Below are 16,178 nucleotides of genomic sequence, written 5' to 3' on the forward strand. Positions count from 1 at the left end.
CCAGGGTTTCTTCTATACCCCTTAACTCTGCTCTCACTTCCCCTTGTCCTCACCTTCCACCCTACCAGCTGTCACATACAACAAATAATCCTGCGACATTTTCGCCACCTCCAACGTGATCCCACCACTGGCCACATCTTCCAATCTCCTCCTCTGTCTGCTTTCCACAGAGACCGCTCCCTCCATAACTCCCTGGGTCAATTTGTCCCTTCCCATCCAAATCACACCCTCTCCTGGCACTTTCACTTGCAACCGCAGGAAATGTTACACGCGTCGCATTACCTCCTCCTTGACTCCATTCAAGGACCCAAGCAGTCTTTCCAGGTGCGACAGAGGTTCACCTACACCTCCTCCTACCTCATCTATTGCATCTGCTGCTCTAGGTGTCAGCTGCTCTACATCGGTGAGACCAAGCGTGGGCTTGGCGATCGTTTCGCCCAACATCTCCGTTTGGTTCGCAATAACCAACCTGATCTCTCGGTGGCTCAGCACTTCAACTCCCCCTCCCATTCTGAATCTGACCTTTCTGTCCTAGGCCTCCTCCATGGCCAGAGTGAGGCCAGTGCAAATTGGAGGAGCATCACCTCATATTTCACATGGGCAGTTTACACCCCAGCGGTATGACCATTGACTTCTCTAATTTCAGGTAGTCCTGGCTTTTTCCTCTCCTTCCCAGCTCTCCCTCAGCCCACTGTCTCGTACTCTTCTCTGACTAGATTCTATCGCTGTCCCCCCGCCCCCACCCTCACATCATTCTGAAGAAGGGTCTCGACCCGAAACGTTGCCTATTTCCTTCGCTCCATAGATGCTGCCTCACCTGCTGAGTTTCTCCAGCATTTTTGTCTACCTTCGAGTTTCCAGCATCTGCAGTTCCCTCTTAAACAATACTTAAAATGTGGCTTCACCAATGTTTTGTGCAACTGTAACATAACATCCCAACTTCTGTACTCAAGACTCTTTCTGATGTGAACTTTGAGGGCGGCAAGATGGCACAGTGGTAGAGTTGCTGCCTTACAGCGCTGACAGCATCAGAGACTACGGGTGCTGTCTGAACGGAGTTTGCACATTGTCCCCGTGACCACAAGAGTTTTCTCTGGGATCTCAGGTTTCCTCACACACTCCAAAGACGTACAGGTTTGTCGGGTAATTGGCTTGATATAAGTGTAACATTGTCCCTAGTGTGTGTAGGATAGTGTTAATGTGCAGGGATCACTGGTTGTTGTGGACTCGGTGGGCCAAAGGGCTCGTTCCTGCGCTGTATCTCTGAATGAAACTGAACCAGTATTTGCAGTTCCTTCCTCCACACTGTGCCCATTTGTTTTTGACTAACCGGGAGATTGAACCCAATGCTGGGAGCGGCTTCCCAACACTGGGTTTAAGCTCCCATTTTCCAAACACTTTAACACCCCCTCCCATTCCAACACTGACCTTTCTGTCCTAGGCCTCCTAGACAGTCAGAGTGAGGCCCAAATTGGAGGAACAACACTTCATATTTCGTTTGGGCAGCTTACAACCCAGCCGTATGAATTGTGCTTTCTCTAACTTCAAGTAACCCTTGCTTTCCCTCTCTCTCTGTCCCTCCCTCACCCTTGTTCTCCAACTAGTTTCACGGTCCTCCTGATTAATTTCACTATTTGTATGCCTCATTGTCAGCTTCCCCTCAGCCAACAATAAACCATTCTACATTTCCTTAATCATCATCATAAGGTTATAAGGCCATAAGTGATAGGAGCAGTGTTAGGCCATTCGGCCCATCAAACCTACTCCGCCATTCAATCATGGCTGATCTTTCTCTCACTCCTAATCCTATTCTCCTGCCTTCTCCCCATTACCCCATCTGCTTTGATCTGTCTTTTTCACATGTTACATGCTCTTTGTATCCTTCCAGATATCTCCCCTTCCCAGATATCTCCCCTTCCCTGAATCTCAGTCTGAAGAAGTGTCCCGACCCAAAACATCGCCCATTCCTTCTCTCCAGAGATGCTACCTGTCCCTCAGATTTGCTCCAGTATTTTGTGTCTATCTTCTGGGTTGAAGCTTCTCTCTTCCGTTCTCCATGTTAACACCTTGGACATGGAGGTTAATTCTGCTGAACCTGGGTTCTGCTCTCTCGGCGGCTGAAGATCTGTAGCAGACAGTTAACCACAGTGTTACAGGAAAACTTTCAGCATTGGCTTAGACACATAGAAACGTAGAAAATAGGTGCAGTAGTAGGCCATTCGGCCCTTCGAGCCAGCACCACCATTCAATATGATCATGGCTGATCATCCTAAATCAGTACCCTGTTCTTGCTTTCTCCCCATATACCTTGATTCCATTAACCACAAGAGCTATATCTAACTCCCTCTTGAAAACATCCAGTGAATTGTCCTCCACTGTCTTCTGTGGCAGAGAATTCCACAGATTCACAACTCTCTGGGTGAAAAAGTTTATTGCTCATCTCAGTCCTAAATGGCCTACCCCTTATTCTTAAACTGTGACCCCTTGTTCTCGACTTCCCCAACATTGGGAACATTTTTCCTGCACCTAGCCTGACCAATCACTTACTGACCACCCTGCTCTGATACACAAATCTGAGTTTACTTTAGAACTAGGTCAAGCTTAAGAGCTGGAGCGCTATCATCATTTACCACAGGAAGTTTACAGGTCACTCAAAGACACTCAAGGTACAGTAATGTGCCATAAAAGACAACTCATTTTAACCACTCTCCTGTAAAGCTAAGGTGAACCACTTCCTTGCACTCACCAGAATGTACAGCACCATTTTATTGTCTGCATTTATGAGCCGATAAATTTTAATCCTGGTTTGTTTTCTTTTACTTGACTTTAAGAAAATTACCAAAAAATAAAATTCACAAGAAAATGAATAGATTTTAATCACCAATAATATCTCACAGCGTGAATGTTAATATTGTCTTGAAATTGTGTCCAATATTAAAAGTAAATATTAAATATAATATAGCCCATTCTGCAGTAGGACACAGTTTGAGGGCTAAATTCTACTTGAAACAAATAACCTCTCCTTTTCAAAATAAAGCAGAATTATTAGTACAATTCCTGAGGTTAACCAGCCAAGGAAGCAAAAGAGTTAAATGATTTTTACAACATATCCATCTGTAATATTTCTTCATCTCTGATGGGAAGAAACAAAATAACCTCAGTATGCGAAACACAAAGTGCCGGAGGCACCCAGTGGTTCAGGCAGCATCAATGAAGGGATTGAGCAGACGATGTTTTGCATTGGGACACTTCTTCAAATTGTCCATTCCCTCCACAGATGATGTTTGACCCGCTGAGTTCCTCCAGCCTAGAGTCATAGAGTCATACAGTGTGGAAACAGGTCCTTCAACCCAACTTGCCCACACCAGCCCACATGTCCCAGCTACACGAGTCGCACCTATCAACATTTGGCCAATATTCCTCCAAACCTGTCCTATACATGCACCTTTCTTAAACTTTGGGATAGTCCCTGCCTCAACTACCCCCTCTCAGCAGCTCATTCCATACACCCACCACCTTTTGTATGAAAATGTTACCCCCCCAGATTCCTGTTAAATCTATTCCCCTTCATCTTAAATTTATGTCCTCTGGTCCTCGAATCCCCTACACTGGGCAAGAGACTCAGTGCATCCACCCGATCTATTTCTCTCATAGTTTTATACACCTCTATAAGATTGCCCCTCACCCTCCTGCGCTCCAAGGAATGGAGTTCAAGAGAGTCTTAGAAAACACTTTGTGTTTAGCTCAAGATTTCAGCACCTGTATTTTCTTATGTCTTCATACATGTGAAAATGTGGTTGAAAATCTAAAGGACTCCTTAAAGGAAAGTAATTTGATGACTTATTTCAAAACAGAGGACCACAGAATTTATTATTCCAATTCATGGTCATCCATTTTGGCTTTTCAATTAAATCTCTTTCCCTCTCCTCGTTCATTGCCACCTGCTCCCCACTCTATAGTCTTCTAATGTCTTTGACCGTCAGTCAAGATAATTATTTGCCGGAAACCTATTTGAAAAAAGGTAATAAAAATGAATCAGTTCCTCAATGTAATGAACTGATAATCAATGTTTACTTTTTTAATATTTAGCAAAATCAAAGCAAATATTCATCAACGTGCACCTAATCATTTCATTGTGACTTTGGCACACATGGTAACATCGTTCTAAAGATATCAAAGCATCCAAGGAATAACATAACAAATTTGCTTTTGCAGTTATTGTTGATTAAATCTAAGTTTTAACTGTGGACAAATATTGTAAATCCAACTTCACAGAATGTAACCTATTTTCTTCTGTAAATGTTAGTTCTAGAAATATTGATTTTAATTTTTTAAAAAGGCAGTTGTGACACTTTATGAACATTCCAACTGCAAAGTAAATGATTTCTCAACTAATTTCCTGTCTAATATTTAGAAACATAGAAACATAGAAATTAGGTGCAGAAGTAGGCCATTCGGCCCTTCGAGCCTGCACCGCAATTCAATATGATCATGGCTGATCTTCCAACTCAGTATCCCGTACCTGCCTTCTCTCCATACCCCTGATCCCCTTAGCCACAAGGGCCACATCTAACTCCCTCTTAAATATAGCCAATGAACTGGCCTCGACTTCCCTCTGCGGCAGAGAGTTCCAGAGATTCACCACTCTCTGTGTGAAAAAAGTTCTTCTCATCTCGGTTTTAAAGGATTTCCCCCTTATCCTTAAGCTGTGACCCCTTGTCCTGGACTTCCCCAACATCGGGAGCAATCTTCCTGCATCTAGCCTGTCCAACCCCTTAAGAATTTTGTAAGTTTCTATAAGATCCCCTCTCAATCTCCTAAATTCTAGAGAGTATAAACCAAGTCTATCCAATCTTTCTTCATAAGACAGTCATGACATGCCAGGAATCAGTCTGGTGAACCTTCTCTGCACTCCCTCTATGGCAATAATGTCCTTCCTCAGATTTGGAGACCAAAACTGTACGCATTACTCCAGGTGTGGTCTCACCAAGACCCTGTACAACTGCAGTAGAACCTCCCTGCTCCTATACTCAAATCCATTTGCTATGAAAGCTAACATACCATTCGCTTTCTTCACTGCCTGATGCACCTGCATGCTTACTTTCAATGTCTGGTGTACCATGACACCCAGGTCTCGCTGCATCTCCCCTTTTCCTAGTCGGCCACCATTTAGATAATAGTCTGCTTTCCTGTTTTCCCCACCAAAATGGATAACCTCACATTTATCCACATTATACTGCATCTGCCAAACATTTGCCCACTCGCCCAGCCTATCCAAGTCACCTTGCAGTCTCCTAGCATCCTCCTCACAGCTAACACTGCCCCCCAGCTTAGTGTCATCCGCAAACTTGGAGATATTGCCTTCAATTCCCTCATCCAGATCATTAATATATATTGTAAATAGCTGGGGTCCCAGCACTGAGCCTTGCGGTACCCCACTAGTCAATGCCTGCCATTGTGAAAAGGACCCGTTTGCTCCTAGTCTTTGCTTCCTGTTTGCCAGCCAGTTCTCTATCCACATCAATACTGAACCCCCCAATGCCGTGTACTTTAAGTTTGTATACTAATCTCTTATGTGGGACCTTGTCGAAAGCCTTCTGGAAGTCCAGATACACCACATCCACTGGTTCTCCCCTATCCACGCTACTAGTTACATCCTCGAAAAATTCCTTAAGATTCGTCAGACATGATTTACCTTTCGTAAATCCATGGTGACTTTGTCCAATGATTTCACCACTTTCCAAATGTGCTGCTATCCCATCTTTAATAACTGACTCTAGTAGTTTCCCCACTACCGATGTTAGACTAACTGGTCTGTAATTCCCCGTTTTTCTCTCTCCCTCCCTTCTTAAAAAGTGGGGTTACATTTGCTACCCGCCAATCCTCAGGAACTACTCCAGAATCTAAAGAGTTTTGAAAGATTATTACTAATGCATCCACTATTTCTGGAGCTACTTCCTTAAGTACTCTGGGATGCAGCCGATCTGGCCCTGGGGATTTATCGGCCTTTAATCCATTCAATTTACCCAACACCACTTCCCGGGTAACCTGGATTTCACTCAATTCCTCCAACTCCTTTGACCCGCGGTCCCCTGCTATTTCCGGCAAATTATTTATGTCTTCCTTAGTGAAGACGGAACCAAAGTAGTTATTCAATTGGTCCACCATATCCTTGTTCCCCATGATCAACTCACCTGTTTCTGACTGCAAGGGACCTACATTTGTTTTAACTAATCTCTTTCTTTTCACATATCTACAAAAACGTTTGCAGTCAGTTTTTATGTTCCCTGCCAGTTTTCTTTCATAATCTAAAAGCAGAATAAACATAAAGTAGAACAATTAAAAAACAGATTAAGTACAAATGGAATTAAAGACAAATAAAATGTTCATTTCCTTGATTATGTCCTAGAGGAAAACTTTGAAGATCAGTTGCAACAATATTAATTAGATGTGCAGCATCGGATATCAGAGACGGTTATCCCTTAATCTTGTTCTAAAACTATTTAATAAATAAATCTTTGGAGAAAGAGATGCCTTGTTTTGCCCTGTGAACTTTGCACATTAAACATCATCATAAACCAAACTGTACCTGAGTCTACAAATGTCACAATTTTGAATTATTAATTAAGTTCAATCTTCTAAGCATAGATGTGGCTTTCACCAGTGTTTAAGAAGGAACTGCAGATGCTGGAGAATCGAAGGTTACACAAAAAAGCTGGAGAAACTCAGCGGGTGCAGCAGCATCTATGGAGCGAAGGAAGGGTCTGAAGAAGGGTTTCGGTCCGAAACGTTGCCTATTTCCTTCGCTCCATAGATGCTGCTGCACCCGCTGAGTTTCTCCAGCTTTTTTGTGTAACCTGTGGCCTTGTTCTGCTGGTGGGTGCGTAGGGAGGCTGTCTGTGGCTGTAGTGGGTTTTTGATGAAGTCCCTTTTATGAGTCCCAAGGCTTTTGTTTCCTCATCAAGCTCCTTGACTTGCTTCGATAGGTTACCTCCAAATAGTAGTATTGGTGGTTTTATGTTCCCAGGTTTGCGCAGACCCACAAATTTCGGATTTAAAGTGGGTCGGATGGCATTCTTCCTGATGCTATTTATCTCGTATTGAGTGTTGCAAAGCAATGCCAGTGCATCCTGTTGGTCCTGGGACATGTTCTTCTCATCCACTGTGCGGGTGAATGCTGTTATCCCTGCTGTTAGGAGTTTTAATACCTTTTGGAGTTTGACATCCATGCCTCTAACTCCTATTCCAATATGTTTCCATATACAAGTATTGACTACTGGAACATTCAGGGATATACAGTTACCCGGTGCCAGGTGTCTTGACGTGGTGTCCAATACAGCCTGTTCTTGTAGCTGGTTAAAGGACATATAGTCTATACTGGCAGCAAGCTTTTGCTCCAGGTTTTGGCCAGTCTGGTCTGGCTGTATGAAGTTGGACACCATGTCCAGCAGATTTTCTCGTTCCTGCATCCCCTGCACACTTGATTTCTCTTCTGCAAACCCCTCTTCAGGATCAGCCCAGTACTGACCCCCAGTGCTCCCTTCTGATGAGGGAGAAGCACTGTGCAGCCCTACAAGAGGTGCTGCTGTGGGTTTTCCATAGAGCCCACAGTGACTCAACTCCATCTCCCGGAGCCTGCCACGTTGGAGCAAATGCTCCACACATCGCTCCATCCGGCTCCAGCGCTCACGGTCGCTGGCCGCCCGCGGTTGCTCAAAGTCGGACTCCTCTGAGTCCACGACTTAGTTAGTTTTTTGTCTTGCCTTACCGCCCGGCTGCGGAGTGGATTTGGCCAGTGCGGAGGCGACATTGGGCACAGCTGATTCCATTATCGGTGATTCAAGTGCCGTTGGCCGCTGCTGGCTGCCCACTACTCCACGGTCCTCCCCCACCAGCTTTGTCGCAGCCCTTGTTGCTTTCTTAGACTTGTCCATGCTTCCCACCTGTAAGTTGGTATAGGAAACTCACAAAAAGACCGCAGAGTAACTCTTACCTGCAGGTTCCGGCTTTTAAACTGCCGCTGCGGGGGAACGTCGTTCCACCCCGCCTGACGTTTCGCAATGCGTGTAGCGATATGACATGCATGCATCCTGGCGGGGTTCTTCACGTAGTCGCTCACGTGACTCTGAAGTAAAATTACTTGACATGACTGTAAACATGAGGCAATGATATGAATGTTGGAAAACATTAAAAAAATCATGTTTTACATTTGCATGGACGGCCAATTTCATCAAAACAAGATGCACTCAGGAATTGACTGTACAATGTTCTTGTACATCATTGTAAATGCACTAGCAATATTGCTGTAGACTTCACTCATGCACATGATTTTATTTCCTTGCAGTACCACAGATATTAACAAACAATCTGCAGGAGGACCTCAGCGGGTCGAGCAGAAGCTGAAATGGATAGTGGACATTTTAGGTGAATTGGACTGAAAGAGTTGAGGGGAGACAGTCAGGATCAAGCCAGTTTCAGAGGCTTACAGGGAGGGGTGGGGCAATAGCTAGCAAGGTGACACATTGGAACGGTGGCACAGTGGTAGAGTTGCTGCCTTATATCACCAGAGATCCGGGTTCGATCCCGACTACGGGTGCTTGTCTGTACAGAGTTTGTACGTTATCCTCGTGACCATGTGGATTTTCTCAGAGATATTTGGTTTCCTCCCACACTCCAAAGTCGTACAGGTTTATAGGTTAATTGGCTTGGTATAGTTGTAAACTGTCGCCAGTGTGTAGCATAGTGTTAGTATGCCGGGAATGATGGTCGAAGTGGACTCGGTGGGCCAAAGGGCCTGATTCCACGCTGGATCTCTATATTAAACTAAGGTAAAAAGGTGCATGCAGCTGAATAGGGGAGCTAGGTGGGGGGAGGGAAGGATGGAAGTAGCGATAAGCTGGGGGTGATAGGTGGAAGCAATAAAGGGCTGCAGATGATCAAATCTGATCGGCAAGAAGATGAAGCATGGAACCAATTAAGGATGTAGAGTGTTAGTCATAGAGCACGGAAACAGGCCCTTCAGACTTGCCTATGCTAACCAAGATGCCCCATCTATGCTGGTCCCATCTGTTCACATTTGGCTCATATCCCTCTAACCTTTCCTATCCATGTACCTGTCCTAATGACTTATGAACATTCAATATGGGAATGGGAAGATGAATTAAAATGGCTTATAACCGAAAAGTTGCCTATCTATGTTCTCCAAAGATGTGGCCTAACCCATTGAGTTACTCCAGCCGTGTGAAATTCACTTTGTGTGAAATCAATGAGCTCATTTATCTGCTGAGTTGTGATCTTAAGATCCTAGTCAAATATTTTCTTCTCAGAATTAAATCTTAGGAGCTCATTATGCTGAAAGGGGTGAAAATAGATCTGAAACAAATAGTTTGTTAATCAGACATGCTACTTGGAAAGTCCAGCCTTATCATGCAGTTTTTTGAGGTTAATTGTTCTTTACCATGCCTTCAGCTCATCTGCAGATGCTGAAACAGCCACCCACTGGTTTTGTACTCATGCTGATTGCTAGTCATTTTCATGGAACTATAAATGTTGGCTGTGCAGAGGCATGTGGTGCACAGTGCCCCATTCTCCAGCCTTTCCCCCATAACCCCTCACACACGTACTAATCAAGAATCTATCTATCTTTGACTTAAAAAATGTCCATTGACGGCCTCCACAGTCTTCTGTGGCAAAGAATGCCACAGATTCACCATCCTCTGACTAAATACATGTCTCCTCATCTCTTTCCTAACAGAATGTCCTTTAAATCAGAAGCTTTCACCGCTGGTCCTAGACTCTCCCAGTAGTGGAAACATCCTCTCCACATCCACTGTATCCAAGCCTTTCACTATTCTGTGTTTTTCAATGGGGATTCATGGGAGGTGGACTTGGAGTGGAGGATACTCCCCTCCAACTGCAGAGCATCTTGGACAATACAACTCATTCGCGATGCGAATAGGGCTGTTGAGCCAAAACCAAAAAGGCCTAAGGCAGGCAATGCCATTGTAGTGGGAGACTCCATTGTGAGAGGTACGGACAGGGGTTTCTGTGGCAACAGACGGGATGCGAGGATGGTGTGCTGCCTTCCTGGTGCCAGGATCCAGGATGTCACGGACAGAGTGCAGAAAATTCTCAAGGGCGAAGGTGAACATCTAGAAGTGGTAGTGCATGTCGGCACAAACGATGTCGGAAAGAAGGGGATGAATATTCTGCAGCGTGACTTTAGAGAGCTCGGAAAAATACTGAAAAGCAGGACCTCCAGGGTTGTTATCTCCGGTTTGCTTCCAGTTCCTCGTGCTGGCGAGAGCAGGAACAGGGAGATACGGGACCTGAACGTGTGGCTGAGGAACTGGTGCACGGGGCAGGGATTTAAATTCTTAGATCACTGGGATCTGTTTTGGGGTAAGGGGGAACTGTACAAAAGGGACGGATTGCATCTTAACAGGTATGGGACCAGCATTCTGGCAGGCAGGTTTGCCACTGCTACACGGGTGGTTTTAAACTGAATAAGGGGGGTTAGGTATCGAATGGGATAGTGGATGATGGAGTTAAAGGGAAAGGGTTTCTTAAATGTGTGAGCGTAGAGACAGAGGGGTGTAAAATGAGGGTAGAAGCAATGAGGTAGCAAGGTGAAAAGTAAAAGTGGCAGGCCGGCAAATCCAGGGCAAAAATCAAAAAGGGCCACTTTTCAGCATAATAGTATAAGGGGTAAGAGTGTTGTAAAAACAAGCCTGAAGGCTTTGTGTCTCAATGCAAGGAGCATTCGCAATAAGGTGGATAAGTTGAATGTACAGATAGCTATTAATGACTATGATATAGTTGGGATCACGGTGACATGGCTCCAGGGTGACCAAGGCTGGGAGCTGAACATCCAGGGATATTCAATATTCAGGAGGGATAGACTGAAAGGGAAAGGAGGTGGGGTAGCATTGCTGGTTAGAGAGCAGATTAACGCAATAGAAAGGAAGGACATTAGCTTTGAGGATGTGGAATCGATATGGGTAGAGCTGCGAAACACTAAGGGGCAGAAAACGCTAGTGGGAGTTGTGTACAGGCCACCTAACAATAGTAGTGGAGTTGGGGATGGCATCAAACAGGAAATTAGAAATGCGTGCAACAAAGGTAAAACAGTTATAATGGGTGACATAGATTATAGATTGGGTGAATCAAATTGGCAAGGGTGCTGAGGAAGAGGATTTTTTGGAATGTATGCGGGATAGTTTTCTAAACCAACATGTAGAGGAACCAACGAGAGAGCAGGCTATTCTAGACTGGGTATTGAGTAATAAGGAAGGGTTAGTTAGCAGTCTTGTGTGTGGCCCCTTGGGCAAGAGTGACCATAATATGGTTGAGTTCTTCATTAGGATGGAGAGTGACATCGTTAATTCAGAAACAAGGGTCCTGAACTTAAAGAAAGGTAACTTTGAGTGTATGAGACGTGAATTGGCCAAGATAGACTGCTGATTGATTCTTAATGGGTTGATGATGGATATGCAATGGTAGGCATTTAAAGACTGCATGGATGAACTACAACAATTGTTCATCCCAGTTTGGCAAAAAAATAAATCAGGGAAGGTAGTGCATCCGTGGATAACAAGGGAAATCAGGGATAGTATCAAAACAAAAGATGAAGCGTACAAATTAGCCAGAAAAAGCAGCCTACCAGAGGACTGGGAGAAATTCAGAGACCAGCAGAGGAGGGCAAAGGGCTTAATTAGGAAAGGGAAAATAGATTATGAAAGAAAACTGGCAGGGAACATAAAAAGCTTTTATAGATATGTGAAGAGAAAGAGATTAGTTAAAACAAATGTAGGTCCCTTGCAGTCAGAAACGGGTGAATTGATCTTGGGGAACAAGGACATGGCAGGCCAATTGAATAATTATTTTGATTCTGTCTTCACTAAGGAAGACATAAATAATCTGCCGGAAATAGCAGGGGACCGGGGGTCAAATGAGATGGAGGAACTGAGTGAAATCCAGGTTATCTGGGAAGTGGTGTTAGGTAAATTGAATGGATTAAAGGCCAATACATCCCCAGGGCCAGATAGGCTGCATCCCAGAGTACTTAAGGAAGCAGCCCCAGAAATAGTGGATGCATTAGTAATAATTTTTCAAAACTCTTTAGATTCTGGAGTAGGGCCTGAGGATTGGAGGGTAGCTAATGTAACACCACTTTTTAAAAAGGGAGGGAGAGAGAAAACGGGGAATTACATACCAGGTAGTCTAAGTGGGGAAACTGCTAGAGTCAGTTATTAAAGATGGGGTAGCAGCACATTTGGAAAATGGTGAAATCATTGGACAAAGTCAGCATGGATTTATGAAAGGTAAATCATGTCTGACGAATCTTATAGAATTTTTCGAGGATGTAACTAGTAGAGTGGATAAGGGAGAACCAGTGGATGTGTTATATCTGGACTTTCAGAAGGCTTTCGACAAGGTCCCACATAAGAGATTAGTATACAAAAACTTAAAGCACACGGTATTGGAGGTTCAGTATTGATGTGGATAGAGAACTGGCTGGCAGACAGAAAGCAAAGAGTAGGAGTAAACGGGTCCTTTTCATAATGGCAGGCAGTGACTAGTGGGGTACCGCAAGGCTCAGTTCTGGGACCCCAGCTATTTATGATATATATTAATGATTTGGACGAGGGAATTGAATGCAACATCTCCAAGTTTGCAGATGACACGAAGCTGGGGGGCAGTGTTAGCTGTGAGGAGGATGCTAGGAGGCTGCAAGGTGACTTGGATAGGCTGGGTGAGTGGGCAAATACATGGCAGATGCAGTATAATGTGGATAAATGTGAGGTTATTCACTTTGGTGGCAAAAACAGGAAAGTAGACTATTATCTGAATGGTGGCCGATTAGGAAAAGGGGAGATGCAACGAGACCTGGGTGTCATGGTACACCAGTCATTGAAAGTAGGCATACAGGTGCAGCAGGCAATGAAGAAGGCGAATGGTATGTTACCATTCATAGCAAAAGGATTTGAGTATAGGAGCAGGGAGGTTCTACTGCAGTTGTACAGGGTCTTGGTGAGACCACACCTGGAGTATTGCGTACAGTTTTGGTCTTCTAATCTGAGGAAAGACATTCTTGCCATAGAGGGAGTACCGAGAAGGTTCACCAGACTGATTCCTGGGATATCAGGACTTTCATATGAAGGAAGACTGGATAGACTCGGTTTGTACTCGCTAGAATTTAGAAGATTGAGGGGGGATCTTATAGAAACTTACAAAATTCTTAAGGGGTTGGACAGGCTAGATGTAGGAAGATTGTTCCCGATGTTGGGGATGTCCAGAACAAGGGGGTCACAGTTTAAGGATAAGGGAGAAATCTTTTAGGACCGAGATGAGGAAAACATTTTTCACACAGAGAGTGATGAATCTCTGGAATTCTCTCCCACAGAAGGTAGTTGAGGCCAGTTAATTGGCTATATTTAAGAGGGTGTTAGATGTGGCCCTTGTGGCTAAAGGGATCAGGAGGTATGGAGAGAAGGCAGGTACAGGATACTGAGTTGGATGATCAGCCATGATCATATTGAATGGCGGTGCAGGCTCGAAGGGCCGAATGGCCTACTCCTGCACCTATTTTCTATGTTTCTATGTTTCTATCCCCTCCACAACATACTAATCAACCTGAGCAGTACCTTCAGCAACAGACTGGTTCCACCAAGATGCAGTACAGAATGCCAAAGGAGATCTATTTTTCTCTGTGGCTATCAAACTGTACAAACCCCCACCCCCTTCTGTCATGGGGTAGACTGATTCCCCTTCCCCCTCCCCTCCCCTCCCCAATCTTTGCACATCTCCAATCCTTTCCATTCATCATTTTAATTTAATTTTTCAAGCATCTTATGTTTTATGACTGTTGGCAGATCAATTTCCCTCCTGTGAGAAATAAAGTTCTATTGTAGCGTATCGTATACAGCATGGCAATAGGCTCTTCAACCCAAAATGCCCATGCCACCCAAGATGCTCCATCTACAGCAGTCCTATCTGCCTCCATTTGGCCCACATCCCTCATTTAGTTAGAGTTAGATAGAGCTCTAGGGGTTAGTGGAATCAAGGGATATGGGGAGAAGGCAGGCACGGGTTATTGATTTCCCCTCAGTCAACCATTCTACATTTCCTTAATCATCATCATAAGGTTATAAGGACATAAGTGATAGGAGCCGTATGAGGCCATTTGGCCCATCAAACCTACTTCGCCCTTGGCTGATCTTTCTCTGATTTTGGCTGATCTTTCTCTCCGTCCTAATCCTAATCCTATTCTCCTGCCTTCTCCCCATTACCCCTGACATCCATCTGCTTTGATTTGTCCTTTTCACGTGTTACATGCTCTTTGTACCCTTCCAGATATCTCCCCCTTCCCTGACTCTCAATCTGAAGACGTGTCCCGACCCGAAACATCACCCATTCCTTCTCTCCAGAGATGCTACCTATCCCTCTGATTTGCTCCAGTATTTTGTGTCTATCTTCTGGGTTGAAGCTTCTCTCTTCCGTTCTCCATGTTAACACCTTGGACATGGAGGTTAATTTTACTGAACCTGGGTCCTGCTCTCTCGGCGGCTGAAGATCTGTAGCAGACAGTTAACCACAGTGTTACAGGAAAACTTTCAGCATTGGCTTAGAAACATAGAAACATAGAAAATAGGTGCAGTAGTAGGCCATTCGGCCCTTCGAGCCAGCACCACCATTCAATATGATCATGGCTAATCATCCTAAATCAGTACCCTGTTCTTGCTTTCTCCCCATATACCTTGATTCCATTAACCACAAGAGCTATATCTAACTCCCTCTTGAAAACATCCAGTGAATTGTCTTCCACTGTCTTCTGTGGCAGCGAATTCCACAGATTCTCAACTCTCTGGGTAAAAAGGTTTATTCCTCATCTCAGTCCTGAATGGCCTACCCCTTATTCTTAAACTGTGACCCCTGGTTCTGGACTTCCCCAACATTGGGAACATTTTTCCTGCACCTAGCCTGACCAATCACTTACTGACCACCCTGCTCTGATACACAAATCTGGTCAAGCTTAAGAGCTGGAGCGCTATCATCATTTACCACAGGAAGTGTTGTTACAGGTCACTCAAAGACACTCAATGTACAGTAATGTGCCATAAAAGACAACTCATTTTAACCACTCTCCTGTAAAGCTAAGGTGAACCACTTCCTTGCACTCACCAGAATGTACAGCACAATTTTATCATCTGCATTTATGAGCCGATAAATTTTAATCCTGGTTTGTTTTCTTTTACTTGACTTTAAGAAAATTACCAAAAAGTAAAATTCACAAGAAAATGAATAGATTTTAATCACCAATAATATCTCACAGCGTGAATGTTAATATTGTATTGAAATTGTGTCCAATATTAAATTGTGTCCCTCTGTTGACTTGGGTCCACTTGCAGTGTTCGTAAAGCCAACAGTTTTAAACCTGGGTTTTATGATGGACGGTGATTTTAAATTAAATAAACAAATAGGCGCAGTGGTTAAGTCCAGCTTCTTTCACCTAAGGAAGCTGGCAAAGGTGAATCCCATTCTCGAGCTGCAGCATTTTGAAACAGTAATCCATGCCTTTATTTCATCTCGGCTGGATTACTGTAACGCGCTCTACTCTGGAGTCTCACGAGCTTCGTTGGCTCGTCTCCAGTTGGTCCAAAATGCTGCCGCTCGCCTTTTAACTGGAACTCGAAAGAGGGAGCACATTACGCCAATTTTGGCCTCCCTTCACTGGCTCCCAGTGCATTTTCGAGTTCATTTTAAAATTCTTTTATTTGTTTTTAAATCATTGAATGGCCTCACCCCGCCTTACCTCTCTGAGCTGCTCCACCTATATGCTCCTGCCCGGTGCCTCAGGTCAGCGGATCAGCTGCTCCTTGAGGTACCAAGGTCTAAGCGGAAGCTCAGAGGGGATAGAGCCTTTTCTGTTGCTGCCCCGGCACTCTGGAACACCTTGCTGCTGCAGATCAGACAGGCCCCTTCACTGTCCATCTTTAAATACTCCCTAAAAACTCACTTTTATTCACTGGCTTTCGACACTGGCTGATACATTGTTCCTGTTTTAGTGCTTTTAATGTCTTTTAATTTTTACTGTTTTTATAGTCCTGTCGTCTTAATGGCTTTAGTAGTTTGTAATAACTTTTTGTTGACTTCCCATGTACAGCACTTTGTGGTAT

Source organism: Leucoraja erinacea, chromosome 4 (assembly GCF_028641065.1).
Source record: "Leucoraja erinacea ecotype New England chromosome 4, Leri_hhj_1, whole genome shotgun sequence".
Classification (NCBI taxonomy): domain Eukaryota; kingdom Metazoa; phylum Chordata; class Chondrichthyes; order Rajiformes; family Rajidae; genus Leucoraja; species Leucoraja erinaceus.